The sequence below is a fragment of the Phalacrocorax aristotelis genome, chromosome 8, assembly GCF_949628215.1.
Source record: "Phalacrocorax aristotelis chromosome 8, bGulAri2.1, whole genome shotgun sequence".
In the NCBI taxonomy this organism is placed as follows: Eukaryota; Metazoa; Chordata; class Aves; order Suliformes; family Phalacrocoracidae; genus Phalacrocorax; species Phalacrocorax aristotelis.
Genome location: NC_134283.1, coordinates 26,473,115 through 26,500,277, shown reverse-complemented (window position 1 = coordinate 26,500,277; position 27,163 = coordinate 26,473,115). Strand labels below are relative to the sequence as shown.

General features: G+C 40.3%; 1 long non-coding RNA gene across 8 annotated transcripts in view; it reads left to right on the top strand.

Moving 5' to 3' along the window:
- Positions 1–25,169, top strand: part of LOC142061278 (uncharacterized) — a 346,726-nt gene extending 321,557 nt beyond the window's left edge. For all 8 annotated transcript variants that reach the window (XR_012662094.1, XR_012662097.1, XR_012662095.1 and 5 more), the window contains one exon: positions 24,439–25,169. This is a non-coding gene — a long non-coding RNA (uncharacterized LOC142061278). The remainder of the gene's footprint in view (positions 1–24,438) is intronic.
- The last annotated feature ends 1,994 nt before the right edge of the window (positions 25,170–27,163 follow it).

Genomic DNA, 27,163 nt, shown 5'->3' with positions numbered 1-27,163 from the left:
TTTCTGTCCTGAAACCATAATGTTTACATCTGCACTTATAGCCTGTACCCACTGCCTACATGTCTTACAAAACACTTGATCTACCTTACTCCATTGGTTACCATTACATGATTTGCTCCCACATTAGAGTCACCTCCCATCTCTTGACTTCTTCAAACTCTGACTTTGAAGGGTCTTAAAAATACTGCTTAATTTCACTGGAATAGTAAAAGAAATATTGTCACAAAAGCAACTTTTGCCTGGTTTTGTAACCTTTAGGATGTAACATGTAATATACACACCCTCCTTACAAAATCATCCACCTTTTCCTCATACTTACTTCAATAGTGCTACACTAATTTCACTATGATTTCCAGAACCCAAATAATTTAAAATAAATATTTGTCAATGTCTTCTCAAATCCTGTTTGACTTAAGTGTTGATAATGCACCAGCTGTCTCAGTATAGAGAACAAGAGCCTGGTACAGTTAGACATACCGCCTTGGCATGGTAACGTGTGTTGCTGCTGTCATGTTCAGACGGGAAGCCATACGCTCCATAAGGCTGTGCATTACACCTCAGGTCCTCCAGGCAGCTTCCTTATACTAGGGTCAGTTCTCCAAACAACAGTGAAGTCGGAGATCCAAGCAATTATTTGAGACTCCTTTTCTTTCAGTTATCATATTGCCCTTTATATATTTTATTTTAAAGTGTTTCACCCAAAGTATTCAGTGATTTGCTTTCATTTTTACCTGAAGTGCAAGTTACTGACAAGCTGGATGGAGTAGGAAGAGAAGGACTTGGAAGATATCTTCACTTTGGAGTATTGTAGGGAAGATGACTACCAAATTCTAGTCCCATCGTGAGGAGAGCTTTGAAACATTTTTAGTACCCTAAATGTCAGGCTGGAGAATGTTAGATAATCTATTCCTGTGAAAAGTTTTGTTTGAAATCAATACATCCCCATGACGCATTTTCTCTGTAACTTAATTAAAATGTTGCCACCAATTGTCCTCATTTTAAAAATTGCACCTTTCTTCTTTCCTCGTGTCTTCTCCCAGCCCATTTGTTACATCCCTGCTTTGTTGATCTTCTCTTTTTAAATATTTCAGCTGTGATGGACAGCAACATTACTAAATTTTCCTCATATTTTAACCTTTGGAGTTATTGCTGCCCTGTGCCAAAGTATCCTTAGACTAGATAATATCACTTTGAGCTTTCTCTTGAGAGGTTGCTACTGTTGGAAGGGAGGCGTTTTATGGGATTAAATAGAAAATCAATAGGATAAACAACCCTTTAGCTAACATGTTTATTTTTATTTCCTGATTGTATCTCTGTCTCTCAGAATTGCCTGTGGTAGAAAATGTGAAGCTCTAAGATTAATGATCCAGCTCTTCTATAAAGATTTTGCTAGGGCAAATTATAAAATAATATGGAAATAACCCATTCTTATGATCTCAAAGTAACCCCCATGTTTGGAACAGTTACTTTGTAACTCAGTCTTACAAAGTCCAGCTATGAAAAGTCCAGCTGTTTTGGTAGGTGGATGACTTTCAGCACAAGGTAGAGTTGGGGAAATTTTCATCAAGGCCCTGGGAGTCACCTTGAGTAGGAAAGAAGTAAAAGGTAAATCCTTCATTCTCCTCCCCCATAGAGATACAGAAGTAAATACTGTCTTATTTTTTAAAACCCAGTTTTCTATCAGTAGGTTTTCTCTGCATCAGAAATTTAATCCAAAGGAAATAGTGTCTTTCCTTATCTGTATCACTAAATCCTTAATTGTTTTCCTGAAATGTTATTCCTGAGTTGTGGGCCTGATTTGTCCTCCATGGGAACTATTCAGGAATTTCAGAAAAACTGCAGAATTGCTACAGAATAATAATGGCAAAGTCAGCCCCTCCACATAGCCAAGACTGTGCAGACTTTTAAAGAAATAGCGAAGTACCGATTTAGATTAGAGAAAACTAGTTAGGATGGGACTACGTTTCAGCTGTTTCTTTTAATACTTTCTGCAACTTTTGTTGAAGGTCATAAAGATTAGGGTTTGGAGGTGTAAACTTCTTCGAAGCTCTCATATTTGGTCCAAAAGTCAGAATAAACCTATGTGAAAATATTGGTATTTCTCATAAATTATATTAAATAATAATGTTTAAATAATATTTATTGTAAATTTTTTCTATAATGTTACGTAACACCATGAAAAAAAAAATATAAAAAGGTGGGTTGTTGTGGAAAGTGGTTAACATAGTTACAGGTACAAAGCCTCAGCTATCCACAAACCACAACAACATGCAACTAAAGCAATAAATCAAAAATTTGGGCTCATTCTTTTGTCTAGGTGAGTATTTTTCATGCTGTGAAGAGTAATGGGATTTTAAGAACAACTCTACAGACCCCATCTGTGGATCTGCATTTTATCCACACATATAATGTGTGTCTTGAGAAACAAACAATTAGTATTCTTGTGAAAAGCCTTTGAAAGACCACAAGCTCAGCATTTATAGGGCAGAATCATAAATCTTGAATATCAAGTCAGAATCTCATATGCTATGTAGATACTGTTCATGTTAAGGGAGTGTGTGGAACCTAAAGACAGGGAAGCGATTTAAATGTTCAGTTTTGAGAAGCCAGAAAGGTTCTGGAACCAAAGGCTGAGCAGGAAGAAATTGGCCAGATATGTATTTCCTCTCTGCAGCTTTAACTCTATGCTCTCAGAGGTGCAAAACTCATCATGGACTTGAGAGTTGCTGCAATAACTACTATTTTCTTAATGTGTTTTCTAGAACCAGAGTCCTGTTTTAATTCAAGCTTTTTCTTAGAGGCCTTTTCAAGATTGCTCATGAATCAAAATGGGGGGAGGGTGTTGTCTCAGGGCTTTTATTGTCTGACTTTTTTCCACCATATGCAGGCTATTTTTTTTACTTCTGTCAAGCCATGACTGAGTCCTTTTCTTGCTTACAAATGTTTAGTGCTAGAGAAGCCAAATATTTCAAAATAAATAATTTATTAGGCAATGCTTGGCTTGCTTTATTTGCCCTGTACATAAAAAGCTTTCACACTGTTTATATTTCTTCAATGTGAGCCAGTGGGTTACTCACAAATTCAGCATATTCATTACGCGGAGCCTTATACTCAAGCTATTGTAATGGGTCACCTGAGTCACATTGCTCCACTTTTATTGTTTCAGTGCCATGATTGAATGACATAAACTGTGTATGTTGCTCTTCCAAAAATTAGTTTTGTTTGGGGACTCATTCTATTATCCATACTCAGTAAAATCAGCTACTCCAACTGCGCTAGTGGGGGGCTGTACCTGTGCCAGGGGTCCCACCAGGGAGTCCAGACTTATTAGTTCAAGTAGAAAAATGCACAATACCTAATCAGCTTTGAGCCTAAATCTGGTTCTGATGCTTCAGCTAAAGCACTGTGGAGAGATGCCCAGTAAGCAATGACTTGAAAGTAATCAGATCCATATCACCAAGACTCCTCACAGAGAACTATTACACAGGTGTCAGCAGGATGGCACAGTCAGAACCACACTGGCCACCAAGGGTCAGTGGGACCTGCACATGTTTTCAGGATGGAGACTTAGTGATCGTTCTTCATACGTGGCCATGCCAATTGCTTGAGTTTGGCTATTACAACTGTTTCCTCTTAAAATGAAAACAGTGCATTGCTTTTGTTTACTTTTTGTCCCAAATTTTGGTCAGAAATGCCTGGTATCATGTGCAAATGTATCATGAGTCAGAACAAACCCTGAGTTGAACTACAACTTCTATAGTTATAGAATCCATTTGGGAAATGTTTGTCCAGTTCATTCAACTACCTAAAGGAATACCCCTGCCTTTCTATATATAAGAAGAAATTATGTATTCTTTGCTTAAAACCTGTTAAACGTAGAGTCTATTTCTTATTCTTTATGTCAGGTTTCTAAAGACTGAGCTTTTTCATATCCTCACACATTTATCACTCAGTGTGAACTTACAGCAGGCTATTGTTCTTGGATTTTATTGAGACATTGACAAAAACCTCATTCCTTTCCAAAGTTTACAGCAATGAATTTTGCTTGATGCAGTAACTTGGGCAATTAGAATTTTAAATTATTAGTAATGCTTAATAAAAATGAACACTAAAATCCAAATATGTGAGAGGGCTATTGGAAAAAACATGTAAATATAAGAGCTTTTCTACATATTTCTTTTAAATCAATACATTGTAAAAACATATTGATAGCATAAGAGCTTACAGTCTGGGTATCCTACTTCAAGAAAGAATCCATGTATGCCTTCTTTAAAAGTGGCTTCTTACCTGACCTGGAACAAATCTTTTTTAGCTCCTTCCTTTAAAAATGGTATATTGTCTTAATAGGCTGGACCTGAATTCACGAAATCTGATTTCTACTTCTATCTCTGTCTTCAGCCTTCAAGTTTCACTGAAATTATTGAAAAACAGAGAAACAGAGAAACACACACGTCTACTCTTTCTGTTGATTATTCTTTTCTTGCAGACACAGGACATACTGGGTTGGATAGGATTTTTTGGGATAATCAATAAAATACTTTTATGATAGCAGATAATGTTTCCCTTCTGCCTCTTTGCCCCGTTTGTCAGAAACCCAAAATGATCAAGAGACCTCTGTTGTGAAGTGATTTAATATATACAAACAAAGGGCGGTTACAACAGTACCAGGAATTTTTATTACTTGTTTTAAAATGAGAAAGATATCTAGAATAAGAATACAAAAAACTTACCTATAGACAGATCTTATAAAACACTTCTAGCCCTAATCAAACTAAATCTTTCTGTATTAGTCTTCATATAAGCAATTATTTTCTACTTAATCATGATTGTCCTAGTTAGTTTTCTTTTAAGCTTAGGTTTCTAATGATATTCCCAGGGTATTTCCTCCAAACACTAGCTAATATTTAGTACTAATTTTTTTTCCTTTACAGTCCGAATTCTGTAAAATTCTTGCTTAGCAGTGGCCAAATCTTTTATACTTTTGCACATACATCTGACAGCTAGAGGGAAGTTGTTAATTGTTGTTATCATTTATGGAAAAACTCTTATCATTTTGTTGTGATGTACCTGAGGAAGTTTTATTCCTTTTGGAATACAGCAGCAACATTCCTTGTGAAGGATACGATGAAGCAGGTAGTTAATTTTCTTACTTCTTTAAATCTATATTGCCATGGGAGCTACATCTCCGTTGGTCCTCCATATTTTGTATTTAAAGAAATGGTTCATAATCATACCACCCTCTGGAAATGAAATTTGTTTCTAATAAGAAATGAATCTTAAAAAATGTTTAAGTAAAAAACATTGGAGTTTTTTTGTACAGTTGTATGTAACAGACCAATATTTGCCTCAAACTGTGTTTTATTCAATGACATCGCTCCAACTTTAAAAGATGTACAATCAGTGTTAGTACTGAGAATCGATAAGAGAAAATGATGTTATTCACTCAGTAAATTTTGTAGAAGCTTTTGTGAACTTGAACAGGCAAATCAAAGACATTATAGAATAGAATATATTTTATAAATTACTTTCAATTTAAAATAGATTTTATAGATGATATAAAATGTGGAATTAATAAATAGTAGTTTTCCATTGGTTTTTGAGGCTAGTCACTGAAAAATGCATTGTCCCAATAATTTACTTAAAATACATTACCAAATAAGTTGAATTTATCCACATTTCAATTAAAAAATCAATTTTTGAGGTTTTACATTATGAACACGGAAGATGAATAGCCTTCTGAATTGATATATTGATTTTTATTAGGCGTAGTCTTTTTATACTTCACACATGCTCTTCAAAGAGGTCATGCACATTTGTCTTTTCATGACCTTGGAATCATTAATGGATGTCTTCTGCCTGAAAGACGTGCTAAGGACACTGAATTATACCAGAGTGATGAAAAGATATTTCCTAAATGATGTAATAAATCATATGCTAATAGTAGCTGCCTGTATATGTATAAAGATACTGACCAGCCAATGCATACTTCGATATCTACTGTTTTATTTGGGGAAGTGTCTCTGAATCTTTGCCTTAGGTAGAAAAAGTGGTGCTGCAAAGCTGTTCACTGCAGAAGCAACACTGAACCAGTGAACAGACGATAGAGAGAGGCATGGTAATGACATTATTCACAGCGTTCGTTCAACACAGTACGATGCATTGTCTTTTTAGCATCTTTCATGAAATATTAATTTGCTGTAATGTTTCTCCAGAGAACAGTTGACTATATATCTCCAAAAATAACCTCAAGTTTTTGTTTGAAATATTTTTTCCCTTTTTTCCCCACTTCTTTCACATTTTTTCCCCATGGTGACCTTGTGACATTTATGCACTCAGTATTCTTTCTCATAAATGATGTAAGTGCAATACTATATTTACAGTAGATTTAGCCAGACACAGATGAATGCACATGTGCGATAGAAAGCATCTTGTATCTGATGCACCATGCTAAAATTCATCAGGGTAAGGAGAGTGCATAACAACTTTTTGCCTTCCCTAGAACCAGGAGCACAAAAAGTCCAGAAGACAAAACATGGGATGTTTACAAATGTTACAATAACAAATGAATTGGTACCAGATTCAGGTCTTAGATGGACTTTTCCTCTTGGGGAGCTAGTTGTCTCCAGAGATGGCAGAGTGAGTCTGCGATAACTTGGGTCTAAAATTAGCATGCACCCTAGATAAATTTACTCCTATTTTAAATCAGCTTTGTAAACCTAGGTGTACAAACAACTGTTCAGATCAATAGCACAGACCTCATTTACATCCCACACCTTTAATTAGCATAGATGCTGCTCATCACATCAGTCATCCAACACAACTGTTCTGCTTTGAGGGTTTAAGCTGCTACAGGAAGACCTCTAACATGGTACCATTTTGCTCTAATTCAGGTTTCTAGGTACTCTGTTTACCCATCAGTTCAAACTGGGTTTCCCAGCAGCAGCGGGCTAGTGTGAGCTGGTCACCACTGTCTTTCAGCCCTTTATCTAAGAAGTGTTACATGCAAGGAAGACTGATCTGGCTCTAACGCAAATTGTTATTCAATATTTACACATTTGCAGTGTTACTTTTCTTTATCATGTTTCTTGTTCCAAACAAAATACATAAATTAATAAACAAAACAGAAACTGAGCATGTAGGTATAAGACATAAATTAGTAAATCCTTGAAAATATTAATTTTACAGTGGTGGGTCCTTTGGAAGGGTCTGATTTTATTGGAACATCAGAGTTATAATGCATAAAAGGCATCTTGAAAATTTATTTATTCCATTGCCTTTTATGAGGTCTAATTTTTTAAAGGGACAGGCATGGAAAGCTGGGTCCTTCAGGAATGTTTTCCAATATTGTTGGGTCCAGAAGTTTGTACTTCACAAACTATGATACAGATTGGCTGTCTGGCAGTTTTTACACAGGAAAAGGACGTGGGAAAATTAATGGGTATGTTACAAGCAACCTGGAAAAGCTATGAAATATGAACAATGGTATTAGCTGCCTGGTCTTCATCTGGGCTTAAAACTAGAGTATGTCTATCTGTTTCATTTATGTTAAACTCCTTATGTGCTTCAAGAGTCAATTAGGTGCAAGGAAGATAAACTTAACATAAATTGTCCTTATTTGTTATAGCTGAAACTCACACACAATTCCACTATGATACATTTTCAAAGACCTATGGAAACACATTTTTGAGTGCTTTTCCCCTCTGAATGCATAGAAATGCTTTATCAGCACTTTCTGGACATACATAGAATATAGACATGAAAACACAGTAGGATACTCACTTATTATAGCCAAGAAATATCTTTGTACCACAAGGGATTGAAAACCAAACAAACAAAGGAAAAACCCACCTTTTTTGTTGCCGGAATTTAATTCTGTAAAGGAAATGTTGAGCTCTTAGGTGGGATGCCATCTGAGGTACTGCTGGGCGGGGACTAGTAGGAAGATGCAATCCTTACACGTGGTAAGCATCCTCTGTAGTTCTGGAGGGCTGCTGTTACCCACTAAAAATGTACCAATAGCTGGTGCAAGTTGAATAGTAAACGTGTGATATATAGAAAGAGAAAAGCTGCACTTGTTGGAAAAGATCCTCTGAATTATAGATGTGTTGCTGGTGATTTTATAAGTTCATTAAGAATTTACTAGAAAACAAAAAAATTCTCATAAAGATTCATCTTCTTTTCCTTTTACCATACGTTTTATTTCTGGATGTGTTAGCTGAATTTTTTAAGCCTGAAATTGTCCTAGTTAGGTAGCTAAAAAGGATAGAATTTGAACAGATTCTGAGGTCTATTATCTTTTGTTAATGTCCAAATCACCGTATTTCAATATAAAACCTTTGGGAAGTATAGGGTTTACAAATATCTGTAAATAAGACCAGAGCACTGATGATATGACTAAGTTCCAATGACCTACACCTTACACAACATACTCAGTCACACTAACTTAAAAGAAAGAAAAATATTTTGAATATTTACAGGTGCCTTTCAAAAAAAAAGACTTAGCCCTGGCAATTATACAGGTTTACAGAAAGCCTAGGAAGTTATACAAATTGCCCTTGGAGTAGGCTGGCTGTGACAGAAATTACTAATAAAAGAATATGTTCATATGAAACCAAATCTTCAACTGAATCAACACAGCCCACAAGTGAAATTATCTTTATGAACTTCAGTGGACAAATACAGAAAGTATTTTTGCTCTTTTAAAAATTATTTTGCGCTAATTTTTGCATTATGCCAAATTGCTTGCATTGTTTTATTTGGAATTGCCAAAACGTTTTTGAAGGAGAAAGCTGATTTAAGTCTAAACCTAGAAGTCAGGCAGAGTTGATTCCACGAAGTACGTGAACAGACTACCATTTCTTTAGGTTTCTAAATTCAGGATTTGATACTAGGTTTTGAAGTAATACTACTCTGAAATCTTCGTCTTTCTGTTGTATTTTTCTACCACCACCTCTAAATGTGCTTTTCATAGCTGTTCACGTGATGTTCAAAGAGTTGTTCAACTTAAAAATTCTCACAGAACTATAAATCACTACAACTACATATTGCACATTCTCGGGTACTGTATACTATACTACTGTATAGTAGTTCATTTATTAGTTCTTATTATACCTTCTCCACAAAGAGGCAGAATGCCAAATCTGAAGAAGGTCAAATGGTCTCAAATTTTGGCCTCCTTGCATAATAAAAACTTCATTCTTTAAAGCTTGACCTCTAACATATAATGTGTCTTTAAATAAAACCTGCATTTAACCTTTTATACCTTGGTTAGAAACACTTCCTTTTTACATGTTTTGCTCTTTTATGGCTGGAAGGGTTTAAATTGCTCTGTTTAAGCTCTGGGGAGAGGAATTATTTAGGAGTTTTTGTTATTGCATTTCTTGGCCCTTGGGAAAATGCATTGAGACCTCAGAAATGTGTGTCCTATGGGACTGAACTTACTAAAGAGCAGCAAGTCACTTGTTAGAAAATGTCTGCTAGTCCCTGAGGATCTTTTCCTATTACCTACCTGTAAATGAATGACTAACATAATGGATTAGTCTTTCACCTGTGATACGTGACTAGAAGACCTTATGAACTAGCAGGAACGTATTTTGGTTTCACTGGTGTCCTTCCCCATCACTGCTGTTGAATTTCCAGATGCTTTTGGTACTCACCAGAATCCAGATGGAGAATTCTCCAAACTGTGAGAGGCTAAGATTGTTGTTCTGATTCTCTTTTTGCTTAACCTCCATGTGTCCCCTGCATAATTCTGCCTTTTCCCAGCATCAAATCTGTGACAAGATCAAAAATGAATCTAGTCAGATAACAAAGGTGTTCTCAGATCAAAAGTACAACTAGAATTATAACAAGAAAATTCAAAGCAAAAATTCTAAACATGTATATGCATAAATGAAGATATATTGGGTTGCCTTAAGGTTTATACCACAAGCCTGGATGTATTGATCTTTGTGAATTTCCTTTATCCTGACTTTGCAAAACTGACCATGCATTGTGTATGGAGGATATCTTTGAGAGAGCCCATTTTCAGGAGATATGACTTGCAAGGATGCATTTGAATATATCCGACAATCTTTTTATTTGCTTGTCACATTTAAAGCTACCAGTTACCATTCAAAGGTTTGGATTTTGATTTAATTATGATGATCTCAGATACTTAGTTATGATTAAGTACATTTAATTAAAGCTATGAAATAACAATAGATGTATTTAAAATTATATGCAGATTCCAGTTCGGTATTGCATTTCTGATGAGATTTTCTTGTCATAGAAACCAGGGATTTGAGGTAGTTTAGGGTAGCTGAATGCTCCGATCTCATCTGTGTTGTTTCTAGTGCAGGTTAGAGTAACCTGTTGTCTCACTTGCAACATTTTTAGCATGTTCTCTGTGGTCAGTTCTGCAGTAACATCTCTGAAACTTTTTTTGGAACAACTTCTATGCTGAGCCAAGGCTGGTGGAAGCCTGTTACGGTCAATTCTGTATCAGCTGAGCACTTTGACCATCACAGAATTGTTAGCTGGCCCCAACTGACTGTGTTTTTGTGAGCTCAAATTATCCAGCACATGATTTGATAGGTTACTGAAGGGTACTCAATTTCCTCAGAAAATGGCTGGTTTCAGGAACTACACATGAGGCTTCTGAAGCCTTTAGACAAGCTTTCTGAAGGGCTGGCTATAGACTTAGAAAAGCAAAAGCATTATTACCTGTCTCCCCGTGTTGTAAATGGATGCTGGCTATGTCAGCCTCTTTCTCCCTGCCATACATGACCAAATAGGCTGTATTCGTTACTGGCCTTCTCTGTCCTGAAGCAGGTTTCTAAGATGTTAGGCTGCTGGCTAAATATTTTACCTTTCTGTGAAAAACAGCTCAGCTCATCAGGTCCATGCCATCAGGTGCCATGAGTGTTTTCCACTGCTTTGTCTGCCCTCCAGAGAAAGAAGCCTCTGTCCCAGTTACTTTTCAAACACTATGGTCCTACCATTCCTTGCAGCAGGGCCTCTGTCTGTTTCTCCTCCTTTTCTGAGAGTATAAACCGATGATGATATTAATTGCTCCACTTCTCAAAGCTGTGGAAATTACCAGGTTTGCAACACATCACAGTCCTCCTCCTCACTCCAGTGTGGCACTGGCAGGAGTCAAATACACTATAATGAACAAGTGCCTTCACAGACAAAAGTCTGATTCACCAGTAGCTGGATACCAAGCACAGTGTTATTCTTTCTCTTATATATGCAGCTTTTTAACAGAAAACTAAATTATGAAGGTAGGAAAATTGCTCAATGCAACAATACATGTCTGCTTTTATAAGAAAATAAATGCCACTGGGAGTTTTAGTAATGAACATTTTCTATGAGAATTGCCTACTTCTTAATTAATTGGTATGTAAACTATGATAATCCACAGTAAAAGCCATTGCATATGCTGTGGAACTGCCTTTTGCAGCTTTTAAATGAAGTCTGAGGGGAAATGAATCAGAGGTTAGCTGAAACGTGTGTTCTAGTCACTAAACAAACACTCTGCAATAAGAGGTTCAGATGTTGACTTTAAAAAGACACCAAACAGGTGAACTGACATTCAGACTGTACAGCAGAAACACAGGTGCCGCCTTTAGAAACAAGACAAATCATAGTCCAATAGTTGCAGGGGAACTTCACACTATGCTATGTTATTGCTCGGCAGAGATAAGTAAACTGTGAAGTAAATAAATTGCAGCCAGTGTAAATTACGCTTCACAAAGAGGGAACAAAGAGAAAATCAAAAGGCGTGGGACTTTGCAAGATTAAAACAACCAAAATTATTCTCTTTCTTCTCACAGTATCATCTTTGCTTCATGTGGTACTGAGCAAGATCTGGGCAGCGCTTTCTGAGGAGAGTATCTCTTTTGAGGCAGTGCTCTCATTATCAAACACTGGAGTTTGTTATTCTTTAAAATGACTATACAAAAACTAACAGGAGCCTCAAATACACACATACATACATTCCTGTATCATATGCTGGTAATTACAAAATATAAGCCTGACAGCATTAAAATAATACAGCTTTTGTTTTCACCTGAGCTTGCTTTTTTCCTGCTGATTCCTACCCTCCCATCAAAAGTATTGATGATAACACTAAAGTGATCCTTTTTTTAAGAAATACAGGGCTCAGGAAAACCACAAGTCTTCTAGTCTCTTTATCCAGTTATTTTAAGATACTTTAAACCTAACTAGTTTTACCATCATTCATTTTATTGCACACTGACAGATATTATTGTAGCTAAATGTTCAGTGTACCAGAATATCTATGTAATTTAATCACCTTGCAAGCAGAGACTTCCAAACTCACAACTTTGTCCTCAGAAGACAACAGGCGCATAGAGCTGTCTCACTGTAGTTTTATTGGACAGCATAACTGACTTCCATAACAGAAATGCTGAATTGAAAAGTGTTGGTGGTTAGTTCAAAACTATTACATATTTCAGGATGGAATTTACTGGTTGGGTGCTTGGGTTTTTTATCTTGAAAACACAGGGTTTCCAGAGGGTGCGCGCTGTTCATGAAAACCTCATCTTGTTGAGTACCTGGTATGTTTATGTTTCATGAGAAAAAACAATAGTCTACTCCTTGTATATATCCTAGCACCATGAGGTCCTGGTATGATCCTGAGAATCCTATTGAGAATTCTGCTTCCAGTTTAAGAACACAACAAAAAACGAAGTACAACAGAAGTATTTTTTTCAAGTCACTGTACCTTCTGCTAGTCTCTTTTCCATAGATACATAAAAGAAGTGTCAGTGGATGAGTTTGTTGTGCTAGAGGGCTGGAACTGTCATGTAGTAAAACTCTATGACTTGTATGGGTATTATACACTTCCAGCACAAAGTAAAAAAGTGTAGTTCTACTCATGTCTGCAGAGATATAAAAGGGATCAGTACAGGCCAATAAAGACCAGCACCTGTATTACCAACATATTATTTTAAATACTTAACTATAATTAGTAGGAATCATAACTGATCAACATATAAGAAAATCATGTACTTTTATTTATGTTGTTAAATATGATGATAAGGGCATCTTTCATTATGTTGAGCAGACTTAAGCACCTGAATTTGCAGATAGACTTTCAGTGTGATTTTCAGATGTGCTTATGCAGCATTTATCTCCATCTTTAAATGCCTAATACTTTTAAAAATCTAGACATTAATGTGTAACTTCAGGGATCTTTGCAAATCTCTAGGAGAAAATCTCTGGTCTTTATGCAAAAAAAGAAAGGGAGGAGACAGCCCAGTCATTTCTAGTGTCTCTTCCCCATAGATACTCCTTTTAACCGTATGTCTTTGAGTAGAAATTATTTCAATTATTTAAAAGATAACAGGGTGCTGTACTAACAAAAGATCACAAGATTTGACCATGGTGTTCTTTGGAATCAGCACATGATTGTGTATATGTGGACACAGATTTTATTAAATTCAGTATTAAAGGCAAGAGGAAAGACTTCACTCCAGACTGAGACACTCAGTTTCAAGAAATAGGGCATTTCTTTAAGGGTCTTGAGTTCTGCTGACTCTCTCACTAGATACCATAGAGTGTCTTTGACTGAAGTGATCCAGGCAGCTAGCTGCAGCGTGACTTGACAAAACAAAGGGATTGCTAAGCTACTTCAGAGCCTTGTCCCATCAGACCATTGCAGCCACTGAAGCAGATCAAGTGGTTACATAAAACAGTAGAACTAACAAAGTGATTTTATTTGTACCAGAACAATTCCACCATTGCACACCCTTTGACTGGCTCTAAAGAAATAGCTGGGTAACCCTGTAGGACAAGACATTTTCTGGCCTCAAAGAAGTCAAGTGCATCTCTCTCTTTTCTTTTTTTTTTTTAATTTCAATATCCAGGTTAATTCTTGTTTCTTATACTTAATTTTATCTTTTGAGCAAATGGAAATATAGCCGTTTCTAAATTCTTTAAGTTCTAATAAGCACTTGCAAAGTGTCATGGTTTCAGCTGGGATAGAGTTAATTTTCTTCACTCTAGCTGGTATAGTGCTGTGCTTTGAAATTAGCAGGGAAAAAAACATCCTGTTGAGATAACACACAGATGTTTAGGCTGTTGCTGGGTAGCGCTTATACTAGTCAAGGACATGTCCAGCCTCCCATGCTCTGCTGGGTGCACAAGAAGCTGGGAGGGGAGGGGGCACAGCTAAGAGAGCGGATTCAAACTGACCAAAGGGATATTCCATATCATGTAACGTCATGCCCAGTATGCTACCCGGGAGGGGCTGGCCGGAGGAGGGAGAGAGCAATCACGGCTCGGGGACAGGCAGCGTCGGTCGGCGGGTAGTGAGCGGCTGTATCGTTTGTGTCGCTGCGTTTTTTTCCCTGTTTTCCCTTTCCTTCCTTTTCCCTTTTATTATATTAACATTATTGTCATTATTATCATAATCATTTATCATCATCATTTTATTGTAATCATTAAACTGTGCTTATCTCAACCCACAAGTTCTTTTGCTTGTCCGATTCTCTTCCCCATCCCACAGGGGTGGGGGTGGGGTGTGAGCGAGCGGCTGCGTGGTGTTCAGTTGCCAGCTGAGGCTGAACCACGACAGCCTATTTTTGGCGCCCAACGTGGGGCTCGAAGGGTTTGAGATAATAACAGCTGCTGGTCACCGCATTGATTCATCTGCTCGCAGTATTAGTTTGTCCAGTCTTTACCATGCTGATTGTAAAGTACATGTTAAAACTTGCTGTTGGTTTTGTCAGTTTGCTGTGCTCTGCAGTGATTAGAGATATTTTGCCTAGGAGACTTGTTATTAAAACACTGGCCTTGACTGTTATCGGTTATTTAGGATTTGCATGGAAGCCGTTACTGTACTACAGCTACCACCTCATGGAGGCAATTAGCAATTATACCTCCTCCTCTGAGGAGTTTTTTATGGAGGAAATACAGAATGGCACCGTAGCTACTATCTTATGTAATGTCTCCTCCTTCATTACAACAACTTTTCAGTATCTTGAACATCCTTGTGTAGTTAAGATACATCTGTTGATATTGCTTTGGCAGGTGGTATCAGATCTGTCTAAGGTTAGTAAGCAAGTTAAGAATATAATCCAGAGATCGGTCCCAAGGCTCGATAGCTATGCGTGGCAGGGTATGTGGGAAAGTATGGGCAAATGCCTAAGACGGTGGGTACCCCCCGTGGTGTGGGACTTCACCCCTAAACAAGTGCAGAATCCTGAAAAATTAGTAGAACATTTGGAGGAAGTATGTTGTCACCCTGGCAATTCCAGAGAGATACAAATCACTGCCATGTGCTGGGGTCTGGCTCATGCCTATTGGGCCCTATTTAACATTATTCAGTACCCCCTAGGGAAAGAGAAGGGAGCTACTCCAACCCCCGTGACAAGCACTGCGGCCACTCAAACCCCCACGATAGACTCTGCAGCTACTCCAACCCCAGCGACAAGCACTGTGGCCACCCAACCCGCCGCGACAGATACTGCAGCTACTCCAACCCCAGTGACAAGCACTGCGGACACCCAACCCGCCACGACAGATACTGCAGCTACTCCAACCCCAGTGACAAGCACTGTGGCCACCCCACCCCCTACGACAGATTCTGCAGCTACTCCAACCCCAGTGACAAGCACTGCGGCCACCCAACCCGTCGCGACAGATACTGCAGCTACTCCAACCCCAGTGCCAAGCGTTGCAGTTAACCAGAGGACCAACCTGTGCCAGTATCAGTCGCCCCTATACGCAAGAAGAAATCATGGAAAAGAAGGTCAACTCGTTTAGAAAGAAATTACGAGGAACCAGGGCCATCACGAGAAGAGGAGGAGGAGGAGGAACCATGTGTACAAGAAATGGAAACTACCTGATCCCTATCCATGAGTGAGTTGCGGGATATATGGAAAGATTTCGGGCGTCATTCAGGTGAACACGTTATCACCTGGCTGCTCCGATGCTGGGATAATGGGGCCAGTAGTTTGGAATTAGAGGGGAAGGAAACCAAACAACTGGGATCCCTCTCTAGGGAAGGGGGTATTGATAAATCAATTGGAAAAGGAACACAAGCCCTCAGCCTCTGGAGGCGGCTCCTGTCCACGGTGAGAGAGAGGTATCCCTTCAAAGAAGATATTGTATTTCGCCTAGGAAAATGGATGACCATGGAGAAAGGCATTCAGCATCTAAGGGAATTAGCTGTGCTTGAGGTGGTTTATGGTGACCTGGACGATCAACGGTCCTCCAAAGATCCACATGAAGCTGAGTGCACACAACCCATGTGGCGGAAGTTTGTACGGAGCGCACCATCCTCGTATGCAAACTCATTGGCAGTGATGTCCTGGAAAGATGACGAGACACCAACGGTGGCAGAGTTGATTGATAGACTCCGGGAATATGAAGCGAATCTCTCTTCCTCGCTCGTCTCTGCTGTTGAGAAACTGTCCCGAGAGTTCCAGCAACTCAAAGAAGATATGTCCTACTCCCCACCAGTACGGACCAGTATCTCAGCCATTAGGAGTAATCGTCCCTTGGCTCAAGAGAAGGGATACACACGACGGGGCACCCTATGGTTTTACCTGTGTGATCACGGAGAGGACATGAAGAAGTGGGATGGAAAACCTACCTCAGCCTTAGAGGCACAGGTACATGAGCTGCAAGGGAGAACAATTACTCAGGGGAGTTTCTCCAGGAGAGCTGCTGCCCCAGTTTCCCATAAGCAATTCTCCAGACAGAGGAGCATAAGTGCTGATGGCCTGACTGATCTTAACAGAGACATCCGTGATTCATATTTACCGGAAGTGAGTGATGAATACTATGATCAGGACTAGGGGGGCCCTGCCTCCAGCCAGGTGGAGGAAAGGGATAACCGGGTTTACTGGACTGTGTGGATCTGATGGCCTGGCACATCTGACCCACAGGAGTATAAAGCTTTAGTGGACACCAGTGCACAGTGTACCTTAATGCCATCAAACTATATAGGGGCAGAACCCATCAGCATTGCTGGAGTGACAGGGGGATCTCAAGAGCTAACTGTATTGGAGGCCGAAGTGAGCCTAACTGGCAATGAGTGGCAAAAGCACCCCATTGTGACTGGCCCAGAGGCTCCGTGCATCCTTGGCATAGACTACCTCAGGAGAGGGTATTTCAAGGACCCAAAAGGTTACAAGTGGGCTTTTGGTGTAGCTGCCTTGGAGACGGAGGAAATTAAACAGCTGTCTACCTTGCCTGGTCTCTCGAAGGACCCTTCTGTTGTGGGGTTGCTGAAGGTCAAAGAACAACAGGTGCTGATCGCCACCACAACAGTGCACCGGCGGCAATATCGCACCAACAGAGACTCTCTGATCCCCATCCACGGGCTCATTCGTCGACTGGAGAGCCAAGGAGTCATCAGTAAAACCCACTCACCCTTTAACAGTCCCATATGGCCAGTCCGGAAGTCTAATGGAGAGTGGAGACTAACAGTAGACTACCGTGGCCTGAACGAAGTCACTCCACCGTTGAGTGCTGCTGTGCCAGACATGCTAGAACTTCAATATGAACTGGAGTCCAAGGCAGCCAAGTGTTATGCCGCAACTGATATCTCTAATGCATTCTTCTCAGTCCCTCTGGCAGCAGAGTGCAGGCCACAGTTTGCTTTTACTTGGAGGGGTGTCCAGTACACCTGGAATCGACTGCCCCAGGGTTGGAAGCACAGCCCTACCATTTGCCATGGACTGATCCATAATGCTTTGGAACAAGGTGGAGCTCCCGAACACCTACAGTACATTGATGACATCATTGTGTGGGGCAATACAGCAGAAGAAGTTTTTGAGAAAGGAAAGGAAATAGTTCAAATCCTCCTGAAAGCTGGTTTCACCATAATACAAAGTAAAGGGACCTGCACGAGAAATCCAGTTCTTGGGAATAAAATGGCAAGATGGTCGTCGTCAGATCCCCATGGAGGTGATCAACAAAATAACAGCCATGTCTCCACCAACTAGCAAAAAGGAAACACAAGCTTTCTTGGGCGTTGTGGGTTTTTGGAGAATGCATATTCCACACTACAGTCTGATCGTGAGCCCTCTCTATCAAGTGACCCGGAAAAAGAATGATTTCAAATGGGGCCCTGAGCAACGACAAGCCTTTGAACAGATTAAACGAGAAACAGTCCATGCAGTAGCTCTTGGGCCAGTCCGGGCAGGACAAGATATAAAAAATGTGCTCTACACCGCAGCCGGGGAGAATGGCCCTACCTGGAGCCTCTGGCAGAAAGCGCATGGGGACACCCGAGGTCGACCCCTAGGGTTTTGGAGTCGGGGATGCAGAGGGTCTGAAGCCCGCTCTACTCCAACTGAAACAGAGATATTGGCAGCATATGAAGGGGTCCGAGCTGCTTCAGAAGTGGTTGGTACTGAGGCACAGCTGCTCCTGGCACCCCGACTGCCAGTGCTGGGCTGGATGTTCAGAGGGAACGTCCCCTCCACACACCATGCAACTGATGCTACGTGGAGTAAATGGGTTGCACTGATCACCCAGCGGGCTCGAGTAGGAAACCCCAGTCGCCCAGGAATCTTGGAAGTGATTATGGACTGGCCAGAAGGCAAAGACTTTGGAATATCACCAGAGGAGGAGGTGACATGTGCTGAAGAAGCCCCACTGTATAACACACTGCCAGAAAAGGAGAAGCAGTATGCCCTGTTTACTGATGGGTCCTGTCGCCTTGTGGAAAAGCACCGGAGATGGAAGGCTGCTGTATGGAGTCCTACACGACAAGTAGCAGAAACTGCTGAAGGAGAAGGTGAATCGAGCCAGTTTACAGAGGTAAAGGCCATCCAGCTGGCCTTAGACATTGCTGAATGGGAAAAGTGGCCAGTGCTCTATCTCTATACTGACTCCTGGATGGTGGCAAATGCCCTGTGGGGCTGGCTGCAGCAATGGAGGCAAAGCAACTGGCAGCGCAGAGGCAAACCCATCTGGGCTGCCACATTGTGGCAAGATATTGCTGCCCGGGTAGAGAACCTGGTTGTAAAGGTATGTCATGTGGATGCTCACGTCCCCAAGAGTCGGGCCACTGAAGAACATCGAAACAACCAGCAGGTAGATGAGGCTGCCAAGATTGAAGTGGCTGAGGTGGATCTGGACTGGCAACATAAGGGTGAACTATTTCTAGCTCGATGGGCCCATGACACCTCAGGCCATCAAGGGAGAGATGCAACATACAGGTGGGCTCGTGATCGAGGGGTGGACTTGACCATGGACGTTATTACGCAGGTTATCCACGAATGTGAAACATGTGCTGCAATCAAGCAAGCGAAGCGGGTAAAGCCTCTGTGGTATGGGGGACGATGGCTGAAATATAAATATGGGGAGGCCTGGCAAATTGACTATATCACACTCCCACAGACCCGCCAAGGCAAGCACCATGTTCTCACCATGGTAGAAGCAACCACTGGCTGGCTGGAAACATATCCTGTCCCCCACGCCACTGCCCGGAACACTATCCTGGGTCTCGAAAAACAAGTGCTGTGGCGACATGGCACCCCAGAGAGAATTGAGTCAGACAACGGGACTCATTTCCGAAATAGCCTCATAGACACCTGGGCCAAAGAGCACGGCATTGAGTGGGTGTATCACATCCCCTATCACGCAGAGCCCGTGAGAGATTGTATTTTCCTTTTCCAGAAATAGGCATGGGCCTGGCACTCCAGATAGAATTCTGTGTATTTCTGGAACAAGTAGCACATTGGACCTTGGCAGAATGATAAGCAGGTGGCAGAAGGACACCCACTCTAAATCCAAAATGATATGGGAAGGGAGACCAATGCTATTCTTTTTTTCTTTACAGTTCTTTTCAAACTTTGCCATCACCCACTAACTTCAGAAATGGATTTTCCCTTATAATTTTATAGAGATTATGACTCTTTTAAAACTCTGAAACCTCAAAAGATTTACTGTGAAACCACCTTTGTGATGTTTCTGAAAATCGAGATACACAGCTACCTAGTGGGAGGGCAGACAAAAGATGGAGCCAGACTTTTCTTAAAGGGGATACAGGGATAGGACAAGGGGAACAGGCACAGGTTGGAAAACTGTAAATCACAAACAAATATAAGAAAAGACATTTTACCATAATGGTGGTGAAGTGGGACAGGAGCTGACAGAAGTTGTGGAATCTCCATGCTGGGATATATTCATAGCTTGACTGGACATGGCCCTGAGGAACCTGAACTAACGGGACCTGCCTCAGGCAGGAGATTGGACTAGAAACCTCCAGGGTCCCTTAAAACCTGAGTGATTCAGGGACAACTCCTCCACTTCAGGTAGACCCTCTGGGCCACATGCTGAAGTAGGCTGAATGTTTTACTGGCTCTAGACAGGAATAAAGGAGATGGAGTTGGCAGTGACATAAAGCTTGTCTTAGAACTTCTGGGCCTGAAGTCCAGGCTTTGATGTAAAATACTCCCTTGGATTTGGCATGTACTGAGACAGATTCCAATGATTAAACCCTAAACACCCTGATGTATTATAAAAACATAGCAGATGTAGTGATTTTCTCCAGATCCCAACAAGAGTAAGGGGATTTGTGCAATGTAAATATAAATAACCTCTGAGGTTTTTTTTGTTTTTGCAAGGTCAGCCATGCAGTCTCTGTTGCTAGACTCTGCAATTGATGCAGGTTATTGTGGGTAACAGGCACAAGAAAATCTGACTCCTATGATGATCAACAGCTCTTGAGCTAATGAAACTCAGTGAAAAAAACTCAGTCTCCAATTCCAGGGGGCAATGGGTATAAGCAATTTAGGTGAGCAGTGAAAAAGTGGATTTTCTTTTCTGAAAGTCCTGCCTGGAATGCCCTCCAGCGCTTAGAGCTCCGGACTCCAAGACCACCGTCCCATGCTTTCCCTCTAGAGGGATGATGCCAGCTACTCTGTCTCACTATAATCACGTTGTATAAATTACCTGCACACCTTCTAGATGGAAGTCAGCAATGACTTGAAAGTCATTTCACTTGAAATAATTGTAAGTCTATGAATATTTACAGCCCGATACTCTTTCCATTTAAGCTACTTGAAAATTTGGTCATTGGAGTAGGCCTGGGTTCTTAAAGGGGCATGGTCAGGCTTCAGAGACATCGAATTTACTTTGTAAAGGCAAATTTTCAGCCCTAGCCTGGACTCTGTGGATGCTCACAGCAGATTGCTCTTCCTGGTTATCATTCTGGTGGGAACTATTTTTTCCAGGATGTTCTCTGGGCAATGTCTGACCTCTTGAGGGGATAGTGATATGGGTGACTTTAAAAATTATTTTTCCTAATGTATGGGGTGTTTCTGACGCATACAAGTTTTCTCCAGTTTTTAAAGTGAGGCAACGTTGGGGAAATATCTGTATAAGGAAATTTAAAGTGTGGGGGTTTAATATCCAGAATCCAAGATGCTAACTGAACAATATTTATTACTGAGAAAAACAGTGGGTACTTGCCATACTGATTTGTATGTAGGTCAGTGTAGTTATATATAAATTTAGTATGTCTATAATACACTAATATTTCCTCTCTCTCTTTTTATTCCTTTCAGTTACATTCTTGATTTTTTTGGCCTTAGTAGGTTTGTTTGTTCTTTCTAAATGAACTGTCCTTGTCAGTGCTCGTTGGAACAGTGGGATTTTTTGTGATATTGAGGGTATTGTTACTTTATTCTGTAATATTAAATACTTTTTGAGACATAGGCTATTTTTTATCACAGGTTTTTGGGAAATCAAACTGTGGATGGATGAGTTTGCTTTTGGTTGTTTTAGAAATTTCTGTGCTACAGTCTTTGAATGTTAACCCATAAATATTAAGGGCAGAATTTTTATTCATTTCTAAGCAGTGTAAAGTTATTGTGAAAAAACATAGTTAACATTCTTGGAAGCAAAGCTTGTTGATATCTCATTAGAATGAAAAATGTAAATTTTGCCTGGGAAAATTTACCTAATATACATACCCTGGTGTTTTGAAGCTTAGTTTGGACCATCAGCCTAGTTCTGAATTTTTATATTGAAATTCAGAGGAATGCTTACGAAATAGCAGGCTTATTAATCCCTAACAGCACACACTGGTAAAGGCTTTATTTGCCTCACTCCATTACAAATGCATTGCAAAAAAAGTTTGCCTACAAGTCAAGCAAGTGGGTATCTGTACAGGTGACAAATACTTTGCAAAACAACATTAGTCAGCTGAAATTGAAGTGACATTTGCTTCTGTCCTTAAACTCCTTGGCCTGGAACAGACAGCACTGGAAATCACTCATACTGAAGTCTTGAGCTGATAGTGAGTTTGTGTGAACACAGTTACTGTACTGTGCAAGTCTGTTTCAACATCCATCATTTAACGGATAGGCATGAATATAACTTCTATCAAGCTGCTTTTGTGTTAAATAGTGACCAGTTCATGAAGTGATTTTAGAAAGTGGGACTGCTGATGAATATGCATTTTTAAAAGCCTCCACCCAGTGTCAAACATATCAAGAACTACAGCTAGTCCTTTTTATCACAAGGATAGCTTCCAGGATTGATATTCCTTACCTGACACAGTGTAATCTGCACATACACCCAGAGGAAAGTTCAATGCTTAAAATCAGTTCTTTCTTCTTTGTATTTATTAGTGATGTTGATTAGATGTCAAAGCTTGGGCAGTTTGTTCTCTAACGCTATGAGCTTGGCAACATCTCTAGCGGAGAGTGGCATTTCAGCTTATTCCATTATTTAGACAGGGAAAGCAGAAGAAAAATCTTAACCTTTTAAAAATAAATTTTAATAACATTCTGAAATTTGCAAAAGGCCATCAGACCCTGCACCTGCTGTGTTGGCCTCTGCTGACCCCTTTTGACAGAGGAAAATGCACTTAGGTTACAAAAAAGAACATAAAACATTAAATAATTTCAGTGGGCAAGTTTACTGTTCTAAAGAGCCAACTTCTGCACTTTGTCCCTAAAAGAAACCAAAGCAGCAAATCTTTTAGCGTAACTGAAAGTAATAGTAAAAGCAAATGAAGGTAATTTTCTTACTAGAAGGTAGCAAATCTTCTCTTTGTTGCTGTGTACTGGCAAAGCTTTACTAACTTGGACAGTGCAATGCCAGTCTTTTACCATCTGAGAGGCTGTCTTGCCAATGGAATACAATGAACCATCAATTCAAGGCTCTCCCATCAACACAGGGAGATTCCTGAAAATGCCTAAACACAAAGAGGCTTCCTTCATGATACACCCCTGAGCAGTAGTTTGTATTTAGGTCCACGTTCAGGGCTTGATGGTCTTACTCCCTTCTCAGGCAACTGGATTATTGTAGTAGGATTTCTCTCTGTATCCATGAATTAGCCAAACTGGACTGAGGAATATTCTGAGTAAGGCTAAATGATGTAGAAATTGACTGACATATTTTGCACTTTCCTTATAATTTGATACATCAAATTGTTAAGCCATTAGACTAAGACCACTCAAAACTTACGTCTAATGAAATTATTTTGATTTACATACCAACTGTCTCTGTCTGAAAGCAGTAGTTATGCATTTACCACTGTGATAATCCAATCCTTCAGGCTGAAACATATTTTTTTTTCATATTTGTAGGCTGTGTTTGCTTTTCATCCAAATATGTGAAAATAAGTGATTAAGTGGAGAACAGAACTACCCAGAGATAATAGTCTTTAAACAGCAGAACATAGCTTAAAGCACCAAGTTAACTATTTAACACAGATGTCATATATAAAGATGTTGTTCCTTTATTTTATTCTATTTCACACACAAAAAAAATAGGAACAAAGATTTAAAAGTTCTGTATGACAGCTCACAGTTGCAGATGGTTTGTGACTAATTTTAGGCTGCATTTTCCATTCAGATTAACAGTTTCTAATGTTAGAATCTTCACGACACATGAAGAGTTGTCTTGAGAAGCAAAAGTTATTTATAAAGATGTTGGTCTGCTTTGGATGGAAAACTGCAAATGCATTATCTTTTCTCTGTACTGGTAACAACATGCTATGAAACAAGATGTTGTAATGCCGATGCCACCAATCTGTATGTCATTGAACACCTGTTTTTTACATGGTCTATTTGAAGATTAATTGCCTATTTTGTAGCAGAAGCTTCTTGTTGGGAAAACCCAGTTATGAACACTGCTTTTCTAGATCATTACCCTTAATGTAACCACATATACAACACAATGGTTATTGAGTAACCACATTTAAATGCTGCTATTTCCAAGGAAAAGGAAAAAACCCCACAAGTTTTCTGTATTTACTGTCATGGCTACAGTTGACTGCTGAGGAAGTGTCTTTGCCTTTAATCCACCCCAGTGAGAGCTGAGGTACAAATTTTAAGAAAGATGCAATGTAAACTAAACACAAAGATAATTAACAACTCTCAGAACATTTTACCCGAAAAATACCAACATCAAGGAAAAAAACAGGCAAATGATTATTTTATTTTTTGCATTTTACAGATGCAGCATATGTATAAGTGGTCTCTCGGTTGGAGTACTCTTCACCACTCAAAAAGATTTTTCAGTGCCAAAAGTCTGAGAAGATGATGGGACTGAGATAAGAAGATATGTTTGATCAGAAAAAATTGTGAAGATATCAGAGCTTACATAGGAAATGCGATGATTTTCTTGGCCCTGCCCTCTGAACTTTTTCCCACAGGAAAACCTTTGCAGCCTCACCAACGCCGTAAGCAGCAGGTGTCTGTGCATGTACAAAAAACTTAACATGAGCAACTTCGCAGAATGTAGTCTATGCCTGAATGCTGAATGGAACCATACAGCTTTGCAAAGCAGAGCACCACTATATGGGAGAAGAGCACATGAAGCATTTTTATTTGTGTACATCTAACTGAAACTTCTATTTTTATTTAGTTTTGTGTTTAGGCCAAGCACAGGAGAAGCAAGCCTACCTTACCTGCAATGTACTATGTTAGTATGATCACCGTGCTAGAAATGACCCTTTTTTTTTGTGTATAATATTACTCCTACAAGTTGGCTGCCAAAAAACAATGTTAAAATTTTGACAAATCTGCTCAAATTTGTGTAAAATCTATGTTGCATATACGTACCAGCTTAGATTAACACCACAATGTACACTGGTGTCTGAATGGGGTTTTGTATGTGATACCATATATATGATAAGTCTTTGATAAATACGTTGTTCTTTTTAATAGAGACATGCAAATACTGAATTTCCTTGTTTGTCCTTTTATTCTCAGTGTTCAGGTCTAGATAGTTATACAACATTGCTCATTTCCAGAAAAGCACTTTATAAATGACCAGAACTCACTCAAATGGACCCTCATCTATAAAGGAAAATATTTTCCCCTACAGGTAAAAGAATGGGTTCAGCACAGCTTGTGTTTTTCCTGTGTGGTGGGTTAAGCTTGGCCTATGGCCCTACCACCCTGAGAATAGCCAGCTGGTTCAGGTGCAGAGCATAAAAGTCTTAGTAATTTCAGGTTGTGGCTGACCTCAGCCAGCTGCCAGACCCCCACCCAGCTGCTTTCTTAATCCCCCTCTTCAACAGGGCAGGGGGATTAAGTGAGGTGAAAAAGTTTGTGGGTCAAGCCAAAGACAGGGCGGTCACGTACCAAGTACTATCACGGGCAAAACAGATGCAATTTGGGGAAAATTCATTTAATTTGTTGCCAATTAAAAGAGGTATAGATGGTGAGAAATAAGGACAAACAGTAAAACATGGCCTCCCACCCATTTTCCCAGGCTCAACTTCACTCCTTCATTCCCAGCTCCTCCACTGCCTGCCCCCAGGCCCCCATAGACAGGGGGATGGGGAACAGGGGGCTGTGGGTGGTCCCGAACATCTCCTCTCTGCTGCTCCCCCACTCATGCTTCTCCCTGCCACTGCGCAGGGGCCGTGCAGGGGCTGCGGTCCCTCAGGACGTACCTGCTCTGCGTGGGTGCTCTGCAGGGGCCATGGTCCCTCAGGACGTACCCACTCTGCGTGGGGGCTCTGCGTGGGGCCATGGTCCCTCAGAACGTACCTGCCCTGCATGGGGGCTCTGCAGGGGCCATGGTCCCTCAGGATGTACCTGCCCTGCATGGGGGCTCTCCGGGGGCCACGGAGCACCTCCTCCCCCTCCTCCTTCCCTCAGCAGGGCACTCCGGGGGCTGCTCCCCACACTTTTTCCCTCACCCCGTGCTGCCAGGCCGTGCTCTGCCCTTCGCTGAGCCGGTGCCGGCAGGGGTGCCGCCAGCTGGGCCGGCAGGCTGGGCTGTGCCCTGCGTCAGGCTCTGCTGGAGCCTGCTGGGACTGCACAGGGCCTGCAGCCTCACTACCAACACCTGGGCGTGACACACAATGTGCATTGACAGGAATTGTGTTATAAAGGTAAAAAATGGTTATATGACACTGGTGCCTGTATCAGAAGGAGAGTGGAACCAAAGCCTCAGGCAACCCATTGTTATCCTATGCTATTTATTAAGCCATCTAATTTTCATAACTATGTGACAATTACAAAGTAAAACACAAGTGTGGTTTTGAAATCCAGTGTGTACCTTTATATTAGGTTTCATGTTGTAGACTCCTTTTATGAGCATTGTAGGAATCTTATTGTGTCTAAAGAGTGAAGAAAAACCTTATTTCTCATTAATTAATTCAAGCTGGATACTTTTTAAAAGTGTCTTTCCTTATTTGTCTTCCTGACCCTAAGATGTTCAGTCATTCATATTAAATGAACTTTGCTGTGGATCTCTGTGTGAAACCAGCACTACAGTCTTAAATTGTGAATATGCAAGATTATCATCTTGCTTACTACATGATATTGCAATTAAAGTCATCTTCAGCTGTTAGTTGCTTTTTCTTATCAAATGGAAACATGACATTTCAGAGACTGTTAATTCCCCACCTTTTCTGCCATGTTCTTTCTCTGTCGCTATGGTAAATCAGAGGCATGGCAGGAAAAGTTAAGCCCACAGCCCTGGCTTGAAGGTTATATTCAACCTCAATGAAGTTACTAAATCATGGGAAAAGTTTTAATTAAATTTGGGCCATTATTCAGCATGGTGTTGGTCTCTTCTCCCAAGTAACAAGTGATAGGAAGATAGGAAATGGCCTCAAGCTGCATGAGGGGAGGTTTAGTTTTGATATTAGGAAAAATTTCTTCACTGAAAGAGTGGTCAGGCATTGGAACAGGCTACCCAGAGAGGTGGTGGAGTCACCATC